Source organism: Salmo salar, chromosome 21, assembly GCF_965601325.2.
Source record: "Salmo salar chromosome 21, fSalSal1, whole genome shotgun sequence".
Lineage (NCBI taxonomy): Eukaryota > Metazoa > Chordata > Actinopteri > Salmoniformes > Salmonidae > Salmo > Salmo salar.
In genome coordinates this window covers 59,196,881-59,215,567 of record NC_138311.1, presented here as the reverse complement: position 1 = coordinate 59,215,567, position 18,687 = coordinate 59,196,881, and the positions used below count along the sequence as shown (strand labels likewise).

The window sequence follows — 18,687 nt, the reverse complement described above, 5'->3', positions numbered from 1 at the left end:
GCCCCCGTCTGCTAACTGCTAGCTTGCTAACCTGGTCTGCTAACTGCTAGCTTGCTAGCCCCGGTCTGCTAACTGCTAGCTTGTTAGCCCCGGCCTACTAACTGCTAGCTTGTTAGCACCGGCCTGCTAACTGCTAGCTTGTTAGCACCAGTCTGCTAACTATCTGAATCGCTGTGTCCCCAGCCAGCTCAACCACTCACCGGACCCATATGTTCACTTGGCTACACATGCCTCTCTCTAATATCAATATGCCTCGTCCATCACTGTCCTGGTTAGTGATTACTGTCTTATTTCACTGTAGAGCCTCTAGCCCTGCTCAATATGCCTTAACCAACCATGTTGTTCCACCTCCCACATATGCGATGACATCACCTGGTTTAAACGTCTCTGGAGACTATATCTCTCTCATCATTACTCAATGCCTAGGTTTACCTCCAATGTACTCACATCCTACCTTACCTTTGTCTGTACACTATGCCTTGAATCTATGCTATCATGCCCAGAAACCTGCTCCTTTTACTATCTGTTCCAAACGTGCTAGACGGCCAGTTCTTATAGCCTTTAGCCGTACCCTTATCCTACTCCTCCTCTGTTCCTCTGGTGATGTAGAGGTTAATCCAGGTCCTGCAGTGCCTAGCTCCACTCCCACTCCCCAGGTGCTCTCATTTTGTCACGGCTGTTCAAAGGATCGGACCAAAATGCAGCGTGTTCGTAGTTCCACATATTTTATTTACCGTGAAACTAAATGCAATACACTAAATACTTGAATACACAAAAACAACAAACCGTGACGCAGAGGAGAAAACACACTATTCAAAAGATAATCACCCACAAAAACACGTGGGACAAACATCAACTTAAATATGACCTCCAATTAGAGACAACGAGGACCAGCTGCCTCTAATTGGAGATCAACCCCAAACAAAACCAACATAGAAATACAAAACTAGAAATTGAACATAGAAATACAAAACATAGACAAACACCCCCTGTCACGCCCTGACCTACTCTACCATAGAAAATAACAACTTACTATGGTCAGGACGTGACACATTTGTTGACTTCTGTAACCGTAAAAGCCTTGGTTTCATGCATGTTAACATTAGAAGCCTGCTTTATTCACTGCTTTAGCACATTCTGCCAACCCGGATGTCTTAGCTGTGTCTAAATCCTGGCTTAGGAAAACCACCAAAAACCCTGAAATCTCCATCCCTAACTATAACATTTTCCGCCAAGATAGAATTGCCAAAGGGGGCAGTGTTGCAATCTACTGCAAAGATAGCCTGCAGAGTTCTGTATTACTATCCAGTCTGTAACCAAACAATTGGAGCTTCTACTTCTAAAAATTCACCTTTCCAGAAACAAGTCTCTCACTGTTGTCGCTTGCTATAGACCCACTTCAGCCCCCAGTTGTGCCTTGGACACCATATGTGAACTGATTGCCCCCCATCTATCTTCTGAGCTCGTGCTACTAGGCGACCTAAACTGGGACATGCTTAACACCCCGGCCATCCTACAATCTAAGCTAGATGCCCTCAATCTCACACAAATGATCAATGAACCTACCAGGTACTACCCCAAATCCGTAAACACGGGCACCCTCATAGATATCATCCTAACTAACTCGCCCTCCAAATACACCTCTGCTGTTTTCAATCAAGATCTCAGCGATCACTGCCTCATTGCCTGCATCCGTAATGGGTCCGCGACCAAATGACCACCCCTCATCACTGTCAAACGCTCCCTAAAACACTTCTGCAAGCAGGCCTTTCTAATTGACCTCATCCTGTCAGTAGAGGATGCCTGGTTATTCTTTAAAAGTGTCTTCCTCACCATCTTAATTAAGCATGCCCCATTCAAAAAATGTATAACTAGGAATAGATATAGTCCTTGGTTCACTCCAGACCTGTCTGCCCTTGACCAGCACAAAAACATCCTGTGGCGTTCTGCATTAGCATAGAATAGCCCCTGTGATATGCAACTTTTCAGGTAAGTTAGGAACCAATATACACAGGCAGTTAGGAAAGCTAAGGCTAGCTTTTTCTAACAGAAATGTGCATCCTGTAGCACAAACTCAAAGTTCTGTGACACTGTAAAGTCCATGGAGAATAAGAGCACCTCCTCCCAGCTGCCCACTGCTCTGAGGCTAGGAAACACTGTTACCACCGATAAATCCACTATAATTGAGAATTTCAATATTCATTTCTCTACGGCTGGCCATGCTTTCCACCTGGCTACCCCTACCCCGATCAACAGCCCTGCACCCCCCACAGAAACCCACCCAAGCCCCCACCATTTCTCCTTCATCCAAATCCAGATAGCTGATGTTCTGAAAGAGCGGCAAAATCTGGACCCCTACAAATCAGCCGGGCTAGACAATCTGGACCCTCTCATTCTAAAATGATCTGCCGAAATTGTTGCAACCCCTATTACTAGCCTGTTCAACCTCTCTTTCGTATCGTCTGAGATTCCCAAAGATTGGAAAGCTGCCGCGGTCATCCCCCTCTTCAAAGGGGGTGACACTCTAGAGCCAAACTGCTACAGACCTATATCTATCCTGCCCTGTCTTTCTAAGGTCTTCGAAAGCCAAGTTAACAAACAGATTACCTGTCACGACTTCCACCGAAGGTGGCTCCTCTCCCTGTTCGGGCAGTGCTCGGCGGTCGTCGTCGCCGGCCTACTAGCTGGCACCGATCCCATTTTCCTTTTTCGTTTAGCGCTGTCTTGTTTTACACACTTGTGTCTAGTTGTACTGGTTTCGGTGGGTTTATATTTCCCCGCTGCAGGTTAGGCTGTGTGCGGGATTTTTACTGATTAGTACTGTTAAGGGGTGCCTGCACCACGGGATTTGTTTAATTTTGTGCGGTATGTGTTTATCGTGGACATTTTGCTCGATAGATAGCGGAGTCGAGGTTTCTCCTCTGTGTGCATTAGTTCCTTCCCTGTGGGTGGATGCTACATTTGTGCGGTTTCCCTTTGTGTTTGTGCTGTGCCCTTGGGACCGCCTGTAATAAACATTCGATTTCCTGGAACCCATCTGCTCTCCTGCTCCTGATTCCACACCCCCCCCCCCCTCTTGCTAGAGGGATACTTTTCAGTGGCAGGGACTGGGAGACTAGTCAGGATCGAGTGAAAAATGAACTGAGCAAAGTACAGAGAGATCCTTGATGAAAACCTGCACCAGAGCATTCAGGACCTCAGATTGGGGCAAAGGTTCGCCTTCCAACAGGACAACGACCCTAAGCACACAGCCAAGAACAACGCAGGAGTGGCTTTGGGACAAGTCTCTGAATGTCCTTGAGTGGCCCAGCCAGATCCCGGACTTGAACCCGATCGAACATCTCTGGAGAGACCTGAAAATAGCTGTGCAGCGATGCTCCCCATCCAACCTGACAGAGCTTGAGAGGATCTGCAGAGAAGAATGGGAGAAACTCCCCAAATACAGGTTTGCCAAGCTTGTAGTGTCATACCCAAGAAGACTCAAGGCTGTAATCGCTGCCAAAGGTGCTTCAACAAAGTACTGAGTCAAGGGTCTGAATACTTGTGTAAATGTGATATTTTTTATACATTTAAAAAAAAAAAATCCCCAAACTTGTTTTTGCTTTGTCATTATGGGATATTATGTGTAGATTGATGAGGGATTTTTTAAATACATTTTTAAATAAGGTTGTAACATAACAAAATGTGGAAAAAGTCAAGGGGTCTGAAAACTTTCCGAAGGCGCAGTATGTAGAGACAGAATTGTTTGAGCTACAAACTATTATGACCCATCTATTATGACCCATCTATTATGACCCATCTATTATGACCCATCTATGAAAAGCTAAAAGTTAAAAGGTAAGGGGTTCTTCTACATAGACCATAGTAAATCCCAGGTCATAGTGTCTATAATACTGTAAGGGGTTCTTCTACATAGTAAATCCCAGGTCATAGTGTCTATAATACTGTAAGGGGTTCTTCTACATAGTAAATCCCAGGTCATAGTGTCTATAATACTGTAAGGGGTTCTTCTACATAGTAAATCCCAGGTCATAGTGTCTATAATACTGTAAGGGGTTCTTCTACATAGTAAATCCCAGGTCATAGTGTCTATAATACTGTAAGGGGTTCTTCTACATAGTAAATCCCAGGTCATAGTGTCTATAATACTGTAAGGGGTTCTTCTACATAGTAAATCCCAGGTCATAGTGTCTATAATACTGTAAGGGGTTCTTCTACATAGTAAATCCCAGGTCATAGTGTCTATAATACTGTAAGGGGTTCTTCTACATAGTAAATCCCAGGACATAGTGTCTATAATACTGTAAGGGGTTCTTCTACATAGTAAATCCCAGGACATAGTGTCTATAATACTGTAAGGGGTTCTTCTACATAGTAAATCCCAGGTCATAGTGTCTATAATACTGTAAGGGGTTCTTCTACATAGACCATAGTAAATCCCAGGTCATAGTGTCTATAATACTGTAAGGGGTTCTTCTACATAGTAAATCCCAGGACATAGTGTCTATAATACTGTAAGGGGTTCTTCTACATAGCTAGAATCCCAGGTCATAGTGTCTATAATACTGTAAGGGGTTCTTCTACATAGACCATAGTAAATCCCAGGACATAGTGTCTATAATACTGTAAGGGGTTCTTCTACATAGACCATAGTAAATCCCAGGTCATAGTGTCTATAATACTGTAAGGGGTTCTTCTACATAGTAAATCCCAGGTCATAGTGTCTATAATACTGTAAGGGGTTCTAATAGACCATAGTAAATCCCAGGTCATAGTGTCTATAATACTGTAAGGGTTCTTCTACATAGTAAATCCAGGCATAGTGTCTATAATACTGTAAGGGGTTCTTCTACATAGTAAATCCCAGGCATAGTGTCTATAATACTGTAAGGGTTCTTCTACATAGACCATAGTAAATCCCAGGACATAGTGTCTATAATACTGTAAGGGGTTCTTCTACATAGTAAATCCCAGGACATAGTGTCTATAATACTGTAAGGGGTTCTCTACATAGTAAATCCCAGGCATAGTGTCTATAATACTGTAAGGGGTTCTTCTACATAGACCATAGTAAATCCCAGGTCATAGTGTCTATAATACTGTAAGGGGTTCTTCTACATAGTAAATCCCAGGTCATAGTGTCTATAATACTGTAAGGGGTTCTTCTACATAGTAAATCCCAGGACATAGTGTCTATAATACTGTAAGGGGTTATTCTACATAGACCATAGTAAATCCCAGGTCATAGTGTCTATAATACTGTAAGGGGTTCTTCTACATAGTAAATCCCAGGTCATAGTGTCTATAATACTGTAAGGGGTTCTTCTACATAGACCATAGTAAATCCCAGGTCATAGTGTCTATAATACTGTAAGGGGTTCTTCTACATAGACCATAGTAAATCCCAGGACATAGTGTCTATAATACTGTAAGGGGTTCTTCTACATAGACCATAGTAAATCCCAGGTCATAGTGTCTATAATACTGTAAGGGGTTCTTCTACATAGTAAATCCCAGGTCATAGTGTCTATAATACTGTAAGGGGTTCTTCTACATAGTAAATCCCAGGTCATAGTGTCTATAATACTGTAAGGGGTTCTTCTACATAGACCATAGTAAATCCCAGGTCATAGTGTCTATAATACTGTAAGGGGTTCTTCTACATAGTAAATCCCAGGTCATAGTGTCTATAATACTGTAAGGGGTTCTTCTACATAGTAAATCCCAGGTCATAGTGTCTATAATACTGTAAGGGGTTCTTCTACATAGTAAATCCCAGGTCATAGTGTCTATAATACTGTAAGGGGTTCTTCTACATAGACCATAGTAAATCCCAGGACATAGTGTCTATAATACTGTAAGGGGTTCTTCTACATAGTAAATCCCAGGTCATAGTGTCTATAATACTGTAAGGGGTTCTTCTACATAGATCATAGTAAATCCCAGGTCATAGTGTCTATAATACTGTAAGGGGTTCTTCTACATAGTAAATCCCAGGTCATAGTGTCTATAATACTGTAAGGGGTTCTACATAGACCATAGTAAATCCCAGGTCATAGTGTCTATAATACTGTAAGGGGTTCTTCTACATAGTAAATCCCAGGTCATAGTGTCTATAATACTGTAATAAACTCACATAGTTGCTGTCACCAACTCCAAACTCCACACAGTTATCACTGACTAGTTATATATTCATTTCCCAGGTTCCCAGGTTACCCTGGTTCGATTCCAGGCTGTATCACAACCGGCCGTGATTGGGAGTCCCATAGGGCGGCACACAATTGGCCCAGTATCATCCGGGTTTGGCTGGGGTAGGCCGTCATTGTAAATAAGAATTTGTTCTTTAACTAACTTTCCTAGTTATGTAAAGGTAAAAATATATATATATATATATATATATATATATGTATTAAACAATCTTCAAACCTTCTATTTGAGACTATCCAAATAAAGTGTTACCGAAACGGCGGGATGTTATTTACGTTAGCCATCTGGTCTCTGATTTGCCTCCAGAGAACTGACACCCTGAGTCTAAACAGGAGAGCACTATGGCTTTGTCCCAAACCCTATTCCCTAAACAGTGCACTACTTTAGACCAGGGCCCATAGGGCTCTATGGAACAAGGTGCCATTTGGGACGTATAAATAGATCCCTCCAGTTTAGACCAATGATGTGTATTGTATACTGTACATGTTTTAGACTCAAGTGTGTACACTGTACACTAGTAGTATACTATCTCGTCAAAAGTAGTGCATTATGTAGGAAGTAGGGTGTCATTTGGGACACGGCTATGAGGAAAGAACAGATAACTATTCTGTACATTAAACATGAGATCTTTACAACTGTACAATTGTTATGACATAGTTAGAGACTTGTTGTGTAGCCTAAGAACAAACATTCAACACTGTAGAATCTGCAGTAGCATCTCTTTTAAAAAACAGAGCCCTAACTGAGATGTATACTGTAGAATCTGCAGTAGCATCTCTTTAAAAAACAGAGCCCTAACTGAGATGTATACTGTAGAATCTGCAGTAGCATCTCTTTAAAAACAGAATCCTAAATGAGATATATACTGTAGAATCTGCAGTAGCATCTCTTTAAAAACAGAATCCTAAATGAGATATATACTGTAGAATCTGCAGTAGCATCTCTTTAAAAAACAGAGCCCAAACTGAGATATATACTGTAGAATCTGCAGTAGCATCTCTTTAAAAAAACAGAGCCCTAAATGAGATGTACATTACCTTGAGTAGTAGGTTAGTTACTTAATTACTCTAATATCACATTATTGTGAATCGATCAATTAATTCTGTTATGCCTGGGAAATCAACTTTAAGTTGCGTGACCAATAAGTGAGCCTACTTCTAAGCGCGTGCCAATATCTGGCAAATTAATTTAATGTGCTCCACATCAAAATGATCATCCACAACATGTTCTTTATGCTAAATGCTTTTATCCTACGTGACTAACAGTCATGCATGTTTGTATGGATGACCTCAATGTTAAGTTTAAATCAACATACAGTACATTTACATTTACGTCATTTAAAAAGACTTTCTGAACGTGACGGCAGGCAACAGTAACAAACATGTAAGAGCCTTCAAGACATTCACAAAACTTGATCATGAAAATCCATAAAACTTTCAAATACACTCACCCCCAAAGAATCGTCAAAAGACCCAAAAGCACACCGGCCACACAAGTGATTTACATCGAATTCCACCTAAGACGAACCAGAGGACACCCTAGCACCAAAGAATCTTACTGTATCTACAAACACACACACAGACACACACACACAGAGTTTATATGGGGGTAAAATCTGGGGTCAGATATCTTCCATCTGGGTATTCTGACGGGTCTGGGCTGTTGTCCGCAGTCTAGGAGGCAGAGAATGAGATGGAAATAGCTGTTATGAGTTCATGAACTGGGCTGTGCTGAAGTCTGTGCTGTACTCATGGGCAGGGCTAGGAGCATAGCGATGCTTTAACACAGCAAACTGGGAAAATTCCCAGAGCATTAGCTAAGATTCACAGGAAATTCAAATTAGGTTTTTATCTGACATTAGGATGATAAAAACAATGGGGGGGGGGTTTCTCCCAATTTAAACAAAAAATGAAATATCAAATCGAATCAAATCAAATTTATTTATAAAGCCCTTCTTACATCAGGAGATGTCACAAAGTGCTGTACAGAAACCCAGCCTAAAACCCCCCAAACAGCAAGCAATGCAGGTGTAGAAGCACGGTGGCTAGGAAAAACTCCCCTAGAAAGGCCAGAACCTAGGAAGAAACCTAGAGAGGAACCAGGCTATGAGGGGTGGCTAGGAAAAACTCCCCTAGAAAGGCCAGAACCTAGGAAGAAACCTAGAGAGGAACCAGGCTATGAGGGGTGGCTAGGAAAAACTCCCCTAGAAAGGCCAGAACCTAGGAATAAACCTAGAGAGGAACCAGGCTATGAGGGGTGGCTAGGAAAAACTCCCCTAGAAAGGCACGAACCGAGGAAGAAACCTAGAGAGGAACCAGGCTATGAGGGGTGGCCAGTCCTCTTCTGGCTGTGCCGGGTAGAGAGGAACCAGGCTATGAGGGGTGTCCAGTCCTCTTCTGGCTGTGCCGGGTAGAGAGGAACCAGGCTATGAGGGGTGGCCAGTCCTCTTCTGGCTGTGCCGGGTAGAGAGGAACCAGGCTATGAGGGGTGGCCAGTCCTCTTCTGGCTGTGCCGGGTAGAGAGGAACCAGGCTATGAGGGGTGGCCAGTCCTCTTCTGGCTGTGCCGGGTAGAGAGGAACCAGGCTATGAGGGGTGGCCAGTCCTCTTCTGGCTGTGCCGGGTAGAGAGGAACCAGGCTATGAGGGGTGTGGTCACCATGGTATTATCGCCAATCAGGAATTCCGTGCTTCTATTTTTAGCCTTCTCAGACATAACTAACCCAAGGAAATACTAGTAACTGGGTTTGCCCTTGTTCAAACAGCGCTCTAATAATATACATCACTTTCTCTTCGGAAGTGCAGGGATAAAGTGTGAAACAATAGAGTGCTCCTCGTCAGACTCTTGACCATAGTTCGGCAGCTTCTGCAGCTCTTTTGGCGAGTGAAGCACACATCTGTATCCTGCAGAGTGCCAGTTCTTCCGTACGTCTGTATCCTGCAGAGTGCCAGTTCTTCCACACGTCTGTATCCTGCAGAGTGCCAGTTCTTCCACACGTCTGTATCCTGCAGCGTGCCAGTTCTTCCGTACATCTGTATCCTGCAGCGTGCCAGTTCTTCCGTACGTCTGTATCCTGCAGAGTGCCAGTTCTTCCACACATCTGTATCCTGCAGAGTGCCAGTTCTTCCACACGTCTGTATCCTGCAGCGTGCCAGTTCTTCCACACGTCTGTATCCTGCAGAGTGCCAGTTCTTCCACACATCTGTATCCTGCAGCGTGCCAGTTCTTCCACACGTCTGTATCCTGCAGCGTGCCAGTTCTTCCACACGTCTGTATCCTGCAGCGTGCCAGTTCTTCCGTACGTCTGTATCCTGCAGAGTGCCAGTTCTTCCACACGTCTGTATCCTGCAGAGTGCCAGTTCTTCCACACGTCTGTATCCTGCAGCGTGCCAGTTCTTCCGTACATCTGTATCCTGCAGCGTGCCAGTTCTTCCGTACGTCTGTATCCTGCAGAGTGCCAGTTCTTCCACACATCTGTATCCTGCAGAGTGCCAGTTCTTCCACACGTCTGTATCCTGCAGCGTGCCAGTTCTTCCACACATCTGTATCCTGCAGCGTGCCAGTTCTTCCACACATCTGTATCCTGCAGCATGCCAGTTCTTCCGTACATCTGTATCCTGCAGCGTGCCAGTTCTTCCACATATCTCTATCCTGCAGCGTGCCAGTTCTTCCACACATCTGTATCCTGCAGAGTGCCAGTTCTTCCACACATCTCTATCCTGCAGAGTGCCAGTTCTTCCACACATCTCTATCCTGCAGCGTGCCAGTTCTTCCACACATCTCTATCCTGCAGCGTGCCAGTTCTTCCGTACATCTCTATCCTGCAGCGTGCCAGTTCTTCCGTACATCTCTATCCTGCAGCGTGCCAGTTCTTCCACACATCTCTATCCTGCAGCGTGCCAGTTCTTCCACACATCTCTATCCTGCAGCGTGCCAGTTCTTCCACACATCTCTATCCTGCAGCGTGCCAGTTCTTCCACACATCTCTATCCTGCAGCGTGCCAGTTCTTCCACACATCTGTATCCTGCAGAGTGCCAGTTCTTCCACACATCTCTATCCTGCAGCGTGCCAGTTCTTCCGTACGTCTGTATCCTGCAGAGTGCCAGTTCTTCCACACATCTGTATCCTGCAGCGTGCCAGTTCTTCCACACATCTCTATCCTGCAGAGTGCCAGTTCTTCCACACATCTCTATCCTGCAGCGTGCCAGTTCTTCCGTACGTCTGTATCCTGCAGAGTGCCAGTTCTTCCACACATCTGTATCCTGCAGCGTGCCAGTTCTTCCACACATCTCTATCCTGCAGAGTGCCAGTTCTTCCACACATCTCTATCCTGCAGCGTGCCAGTTCTTCCACACATCTGTATCCTGCAGCGTGCCAGTTCTTCCACACATCTCTATCCTGCAGCGTGCCAGTTCTTCCACACATCTGTATCCTGCAGAGTGCCAGTTCTTCCACACGTTTGTATCCTGCAGCGTGCCAGTTCTTCCACTGTAGGAAGAAATAGTAATCCATGTTAATATATGTAAATTGCATGCAAATTAAGGTTGCTTCTCTACCACACTCACAAAGGGAAGCACAATCATAATCTTGGATTAGCAGGTGTAGGACTAAGAGATTGGTTAAGAGATGGCGGAGTTATTGATAAATCAAGAAATCTGGTTTTACGTGTCCATTTAAATTGTTCATAAATCCACTCCACAATGTCTTATCAACTTAAAACTGTTTAAGGTCATCAAAGCCATGCCCATGATAAACCATGTTACCGTAGCTACCTCAGTCGTTATTTCTAATAATTTTGGTAAATTCATAGCAATTGCTAGCTAGCAGAAATTTTGCTAGCTAACAGGCTCAGCTAAATACAAATCCCCCTAGATACAGCCATGTCTCGTAGTCACGTCATGAGATTTGTAAATGAAAGATTAATATAATAATACGAATTGAATGGAGTTTACCATCTTCTCATTTAGAGTGTTTGGTGCACCACAGAATTGCCCTTATCTAGATGATATACAAAGGCATTTCCTAACAGACCTGCTAACTTTCTTCGTTGTTACTTTTAAGGTTGGAACCAACATGCGGTACCTCCAGCAGGAACAGAGGCAAGAACCATTTGTCCACTTATGACAAAACACTCTTTTTTGGGGACTTATGACTGACACATATGGTCATGTGAATTAGATGCACTGTTGTTGCCATCTTTAGTGATAGGGTAGCTAATGCTAGCTAAACAAACACTAACTATAATGGTAGCTAGCTGTTAGCTATCTAGTTACATGAAAATGGGATTGTAATATATTTAAGAACATGTGGAAAGTGTTTGGGTGACAATGTGCTTTGGTGATGAAATTTGACATACGTTTTACTCAGACAAATTTGATTATGAATGTTCTAAATCATTCAGTGGGGTCTTTCTCCAACATACAATTAACGTTATATCTACAAAGTTGGATTTTGTAACCTAATACATCCCATAATAAGCACAGAGCTCTGTTGGCATAGCGGTTCAGGTTTCTCGTAACTTTTGAGTATTTTACGTTTTGTGTTCATCGTATTCAAAAGTTGTTTCCCACGGGTCGTAAAAAGCAAAATAAGAATAATGAGCTGAATTTAACGTAAAAGGCTTTGAAAATAAAACACTTGATATTCACTGTCACGCTCTGACCTGGGAGAGCTGCGTTTTCTCTGTTTAGTTAGGTCAGGGTGTGATAAGTGGGTGGGCATTCTATGTTTTGTATTTCTATGTTTTGTCCGGGGTATGGTTTCCAATCAGAGGCAGCTGTCTATCGTTGTCTCTGATTGGGAACCATACTTAGGCAGCCTGTTTTTCCCCTTTGTTTTTCGTGGGTAGTTGCTTTCTATTTAGTTTGTATAACCTGACGGAACTGTTGGCTGTCATTTGTTATTTTGTCTAGTGTTCGTTTCCATTAAAATATATAATGATGAGCACTCTCCAGGCTGCGCCTTGGTGTCCTCTATACGACGCCTGTAACATTCACTCAGTGCTCTGTTGACATTCCACAGAGATAAGCTTGTTTTTGGACAGGAATTTAGGATATGAAAAGGGTAAAATACTAAGTCATGTCTCAAAATTGATATCCATCTTATCTCTATATTGTTTTATGTCCTGCGGATTTGAGGTAGCCGGTAGCCTTAATTCTCTCTCAGAATCCAGCCTAGCTGACACGATCTCTGGTCTCCATTGATTTAGTCACCCCCCCGTTTTGGCCGTCCGACAAGTGGAAAAACTCAAGTAACTTTTGAACGGATTATGATTCAGACATGAGGATTGGCCTATTGGGAGGCTGCATCCAGGGGAGGTGAAGACCTTGATGGAGGCTGCATCCAGGGGAGGTGAAGACCGTGATGGAGGCTGCATCCAGGGGTGGTGGAGACCTTGATGGAGGCTGCATCCAGGGGAGGTGGAGACCTTGATGGAGGCTGCATCCAGGGGAGGTGGAGACCTTGATGGAGGCTGCATCCAGGGGAGGTGGAGACCTTGATGGAGGCTGCATCCAGGGGAGGTGAAGGCCTTGATGGAGGCTGCATCCAGGGGTGGTGGAGACCTTGATGGAGGCTGCATCCAGGGGAGGTGAAGACCGTGATGGAGGCTGCATCCAGGGGAGGTGAAGGCCGTGATGGAGGCTGCATCCAGGGGTGGTGGAGACCTTGATGGAGGCTGCATCCAGGGGAGGTGAAGACCGTGATGGAGGCTGCATCCAGGGGTGGTGGAGACCTTGATGGAGGCTGCATCCAGGGGAGGTGGAGACCTTGATGGAGGCTGCATCCAGGGGAGGTGAAGGCCGTGATGGAGGCTGCATCCAGGGGTGGTGGAGACCTTGATGGAGGCTGCATCCAGGGGAGGTGAAGACCGTGATGGAGGCTGCATCCAGGGGTGGTGGAGACCTTGATGGAGGCTGCATCCAGGGGAGGTGGAGACCTTGATGGAGGCTGCATCCAGGGGAGGTGAAGACCTTGATGGAGGCTGCATCCAGGGGTGGTGGAGACCTTGATGGAGGCTGCATCCAGGGGAGGTGAAGACCTTGATGGAGGCTGCATCCAGGGGAGATGAAGGCCGTGATGGAGGCTGCATCCAGGGGAGGTGAAGACCTTGATGGAGGCTGCATCCAGGGGAGGTGGAGACCTTGATGGAGGCTGCATCCTGGGGAGGTGGAGACCTTGATGGAGGCTGCATCCAGGGGAGGTGAAGGCCGTGATGGAGGCTGCATCCAGGGGAGGTGGAGACCTTGATGGAGGCTGCATCCAGGGGTGGTGGAGACCTTGATGGAGGCTGCATCCAGGGGAGGTGGAGGCTTGGCTCTCCCCCACCAGTGTTTTGATGCCACCGCGCCTCCATCTTGGCTCTCCCCCACCAGTGTTTTGATGCCACCGCGCCTCCATCTTGGCTCTCCCCCACCAGTGTTTTGATGCCACCGCGCCTCCATCTTGGCTCTCCCCCACCAGTGTTTTGATGCCACCGTGCCTCCATCTTGGCTCTCCCCCACCAGTGTTTTGATGCCGCCGTGCCTCCATCTTGGCTCTCCCCCACCAGTGTTTTGATGCCACCGCGCCTCCATCTTGGCTCTCCCCCACCAATGTTTTGATGCCACCGCGCCTCCATCTTGGCTCTCCCCCACCAATGTTTTGATGCCACCGCGCCTCCATCTTGGATCTCCCCCACCAATGTTTTGATGCCACCGCGCTTCCATCTTGGCTCTCCCCCAGCAGTGTTTTGATGCCACCGCGCCTCCATCTTGGCTCTCCCCCCACCAGTGTTTTGATGCCACCGCGCCTCCATCTTGGCTCTATTGTTATAATATGACATGGTTATGACCGTGTCATAACATCTTTTGACGCTAGTGTTACCATATCAATGGAACATTACGATAAAAACATAAAACAAATATGCTTTGAACTTCGTAAAAACAGGCTTATTTTAGAAAAATGTGGAACATTGTGCAACATTGTGGGGAAGTTCTGTGTAACTTCTTAGGAACAACATGTGAATACCAGACAACTCCCAAAGGGGGAGGTAGTGTTTCTAATGAACCTCAGGTTGACTGCAACCTAATGGTTTGCTGGGAAGTCACTGTGGTTTAAATTCTGTGGAAAGGAGTTAGGAAGCTCAGGCTGGATATGTAAAATCCAGCCTGAGAAGTGAGATGAAGAGAGAGAGAGAGAGAGAGAGAGATGTAATATCAGGGGTTACAGAGAAAAGACAGAGAAGAGATTTGACCCGTTTGTGTTTATTCGTGAGTATAGAGGCGTCTGATGAATGATCAATTTGTGTAAACTTCACCCAAACACAATGCACTTTAGAATTGCTGTCTTGCTCCGCATTGAAGGGAAGCTGTTGTGTTTGGCTTATTATCAACATCAACAGCCACTCTGCTATTTCTCCCTCTGGTTTACCCTGATGTCAACAACACCGCAATATCCTGTCACAGAGGTATGCTTCAGACTGGCCTTTATAAACTCAGCAAAAAAAGAATTGTCTTTCAAAGATAATTCGTAAAAATCCAAATAACTTCACAGATCTTCATTGTAAAGGGTTTAAACACTGTTTCCCCATGCTTGTTCAATGAACCATAAACAATGAATGAACATGAACCTGTGGAACGGTCGTTAAGACACTAACAGCTCACATTCTCTATACATCAGGCCCTTCTTTGGACACTGTGTTAACTAACCTCCGAACGAGCTTCAACGCCATACAACTCTCCTTCCGTGGCCTCCAACTGCTCTTTGTCACGACTTCCGCGGAAGTCGGTCCATCTCCTTGTTCGGGCGGTATTCGCCGGACGACGTCACCGGCTTTCTAGCCACCGCCGAAAGCACTTTTCATTTTCCATTTGTTCCGTCTTTGTCTTATCACACCTGGCTTCACTCAACCAATCACTTGTTTATTGTTTAACCCTCTGTTCCCCATGTTGTATTTGTGAGTGATTTGTTATTTTGTTACGTGGATGATTGTCAGGCGTTGCACTTTTGTGTTAGACCGTGTTTTTGGGACTTGTATGTGTTATGTGCTTTCATTGCAATTAAGAGCAGTTGGAGGCCACGGAAGGAGTGTTGTATGGCGTTGAAGCTCGTTAGGAGGTTTGTTAACACAGTGTCCAAAGAAGGGCCAGATGTATACAGAATGGTGTCGTCTGCGTAGAGGTGGATCAGAGAATCACCAGCAGCGACATCATTGATATACAGTGAGGGAAAAAAGTATTTGATCCCCTGCTGATTTTGTACGTTTGCCCACTTACAAAGAAATGACCAGTCTATAATTTTAATGGTAGGTTTATTTGAACAGAGAGAGACAGAATAACAACAAAAAAATCCAGAAAAACGCATGTCAAAAATGTTATAAAATGATTTGCATTTTAATGAGGGAAATAAGTATTTGACCCCTCTGCAAAACATGACTTAGTACTTGGTGGCAAAACCCTTGTTGGCAATCACAGAAGTCAGACGTTTCTTGTAGTTGGCCACCAGGTTTTCACACATCTCAGGAGAGATTTTGTCCCACTCCTCTTTGCAGATCTTCTCCAAGTCATTAAGGTTTCGAGGCTGACGTATGGCAACTCGAACCTTCAGCTCCCTCCACAGATTTTCTATGGGATTAAGGTCTGGAGACTGGCTAGGCAACTCCAGGACCTTAATGTGCTTCTTCTTGAGCCACTCCTTTGTTGCCTTGGCCGTGTGTTTTGGGTCATTGTCATGCTGGAATACCCATCCACGACCCATTTTCAATGCCCTGGCTGAGGGAAGGATGTTCTCACCCAAGATTTGACGGTACATGGCCCCGTCCATCGTTCCTTTGATGCAGTAGAGTTGTCATTTCCCCTTAGCAGAAATACACCCCCAATGCATTATGTTTCCACCTCCATGTTTGACGGTGGAGATGGTGTTCTTGGGGTCATAGGCAGCATTCCTCCTCCTCCAAACACGGTGAGTTGAGTTGATGCCAAAGAGCTCCATTTTGGTCTCATCTGACCACAACACTTTCACCAGTTGTCCTCTGAATCATTCAGATGTTCATTGGCAAACTTCAGACGGGCATGTATATGTATTCTTGAGCAGGGGGACCTTGCGGGCGCTGCAGGATTTCAGTCCTTCATGGCGTAGTGTGTTACCAATTGTTTTCTTGGTGACTATGGTCCCAGCTGCCTTGAGATCATTGACAAGATCCTCCCGTGTAGTTCTGGGCTGATTCCTCACCGTTTTCATGATCATTGCAACTCCACGAGGTGAGATCTTGCATGGAGCCCCAGGCCGAGGGAGATTGACAGTTCTTTTGTGTTTCTTCCATTTGCGAATAATCGCACCAAATGTTGTCACCTTCTCACCAAGCTGCTTGGCGATGGTCTTGTAGCCCATTCCAGCCTTGTGTAGGTCTACAATCTTGTCCCTGACATCCTTGGAGAGCTCTTTGGTCTTGGCCATGGTGGAGAGTTTGGAATCTGATTGATTGATTGCTTCTGTGGACAGGTGTCTTTTATACAGGTAACAAGCTGAGATTAGGAGCACTCCCTTTAAGAGTGTGCTCCTAATCTCAGCTTGTTACCTGTATAAAAGACACCTGGGAGCCAGATATCTTTCTGATTGAGAGGGGGTCTAATACTTATTTCCCTCATTAAAATGCAAATCAATTTATAACATTTCTGACATGCATTTTTCTGGATATTTTTGTTGTTATTCTGTCTCTCACTGTTCATATAAACCTACCATTAAAATTATAGACTGATCATTTCTTTGTCAGTGGGCAAACGTACAAAATCAGCAGGGGATCAAATACTTTTTTCCCTCAATGTATACAGAGAAAAGAGTCGGCCCAAGAATTGAACCCTGTGACACTCCCATAGAGACTGCCAGAGGCCCGGACAACAGGCCCTCCGATTTGAGACAATGAAATCTATCTGAGAAGTAGTTGCTGAACCTGGTTCGTTGGTTTAAATAAACTTTGCTGGATTCTGTGGAAGTTCAGCCTCACAGCTCTGGTTTTACCCTTCCATGGAAGCAGTGAGAGAGACTCCACTCCTGTCCCAAATGTCTGGTTTTACCCTTCCATGGAAGCAGTGAGAGAGACTCCACTCCTGTCCCAAATGTCTGGTTTTACCCTTCCATGGAAGCAGTGAGAGAGTCTTGTCCCAAATCGCACCCTTATGTAGTGCATTAGGTTTTGACCAGGGCCCATAGGGTGCCGTTTAGGAGGTCAGAGTTTCTTGAGGAGTGTAAAAACGGACTTCTACAGACTCCTATATCTGTCCACTAATACAGGACTAGTAAAGGCCCAGAGTTACAGACTGCTATATCTGTCCACTAATACAGGACTAGTAAAGGTCTGTTAATACAGGACTAGTAAAGGTCTGTTAATACAGGACTAGTAAAGGTCTGTTAATACAGGACTAGTAAAGGTCTGTTAATACAGGACTAGTAAAGGTCAGTTAATACAGGACTAGTAAAGGTCTGTTAATACAGGACTAGTAAAGGTCTGTTAATACAGGACTAGTAAAGGTCAGTTAATACAGGACTAGTAAAGGTCTGTTAATACAGGACTAGTAAAGGTCTGTTAATACAGGACTAGTAAAGGTCTGTTAATACAGGACTAGTAAAGGCCTGTTAATACAGGACTAGTAAAGGTCTGTTAATACAGGACTAGTAAAGGTCTGTTAATACAGGACTAGTAAAGGCCCAGAGTTACAGACTGCTATATCTGTCCACTAATACAGGACTAGTAAAGGCCCAGTGAACTACTTTTAGAAAAAAAAATGTTTTTATGTACAGTACCAGTCAAAAGTTTGGACACACCTACTCATTCCAGAGTTTTTCTTTATTGCTACAATTTTATACATTGTGGAATAATAGTGAAGACATCAAAACTATGAAATAATACATATGGAATCATGTAGTAACCAAAAAAGTGGAAAACAAATCAAAATATATTTTAGACTTGAGATTCTTCAAAGTAGCCACCCTTTGTCTTGATGACAGTTTTGCTCACTCTTGGCATTCTCTCAACCAGCTAGATGAGGTAGTCACCTGGAATGCATTTCAATTAACAGGTGTGCCTTGTTAAAAGTCAATTTGTGGAATATCTTTCCTTCTTAATGTGTTTGAGCTAATCAGTTGTGTTGTGACAAGGTGGTATACAAAAGATAGCTCTATTTGGTAAAGACGAGATCCATAATATGGCAAGAACAGCTCAAATAAGCAAAGAGAAATGACAGTCCATCATTACTTTAAGACATGAAGGTCAGTCAATCCGGAAAATTTCAAGAGCTTTGAAAGTTTCTTCAAGTGCAGTCGTAAAAACCCTCAAGAGCTATGATGAAACTGGCTCTCATGAGGACCGCCACAGGAAAGGAAGACCCAGAGTTACCTCTGCTGCAGAGGATAAGTTCATTAGAGTTAACTGCACCTCAGATTGCAGCCCACAAACATTGCTTTACAGAATTCAAGTAACAGATACATCTCAACATCAACTGTTCAG

General features: G+C 44.4%; 1 protein-coding gene across 1 annotated transcript in view; it reads right to left on the bottom strand.

The window, feature by feature from the left end:
* LOC106582581 (collagen alpha-2(VI) chain) overlaps window positions 1–7,962 on the bottom strand; it is a 45,668-nt gene extending 37,706 nt beyond the window's left edge. The window contains exon 1 of the mRNA XM_082967271.1: window positions 7,658–7,962. The gene's annotated coding sequence lies outside the window, so the exon portion shown is untranslated. The remainder of the gene's footprint in view (window positions 1–7,657) is intronic.
* Between the last annotated feature and the right edge of the window lie 10,725 nt (window positions 7,963–18,687).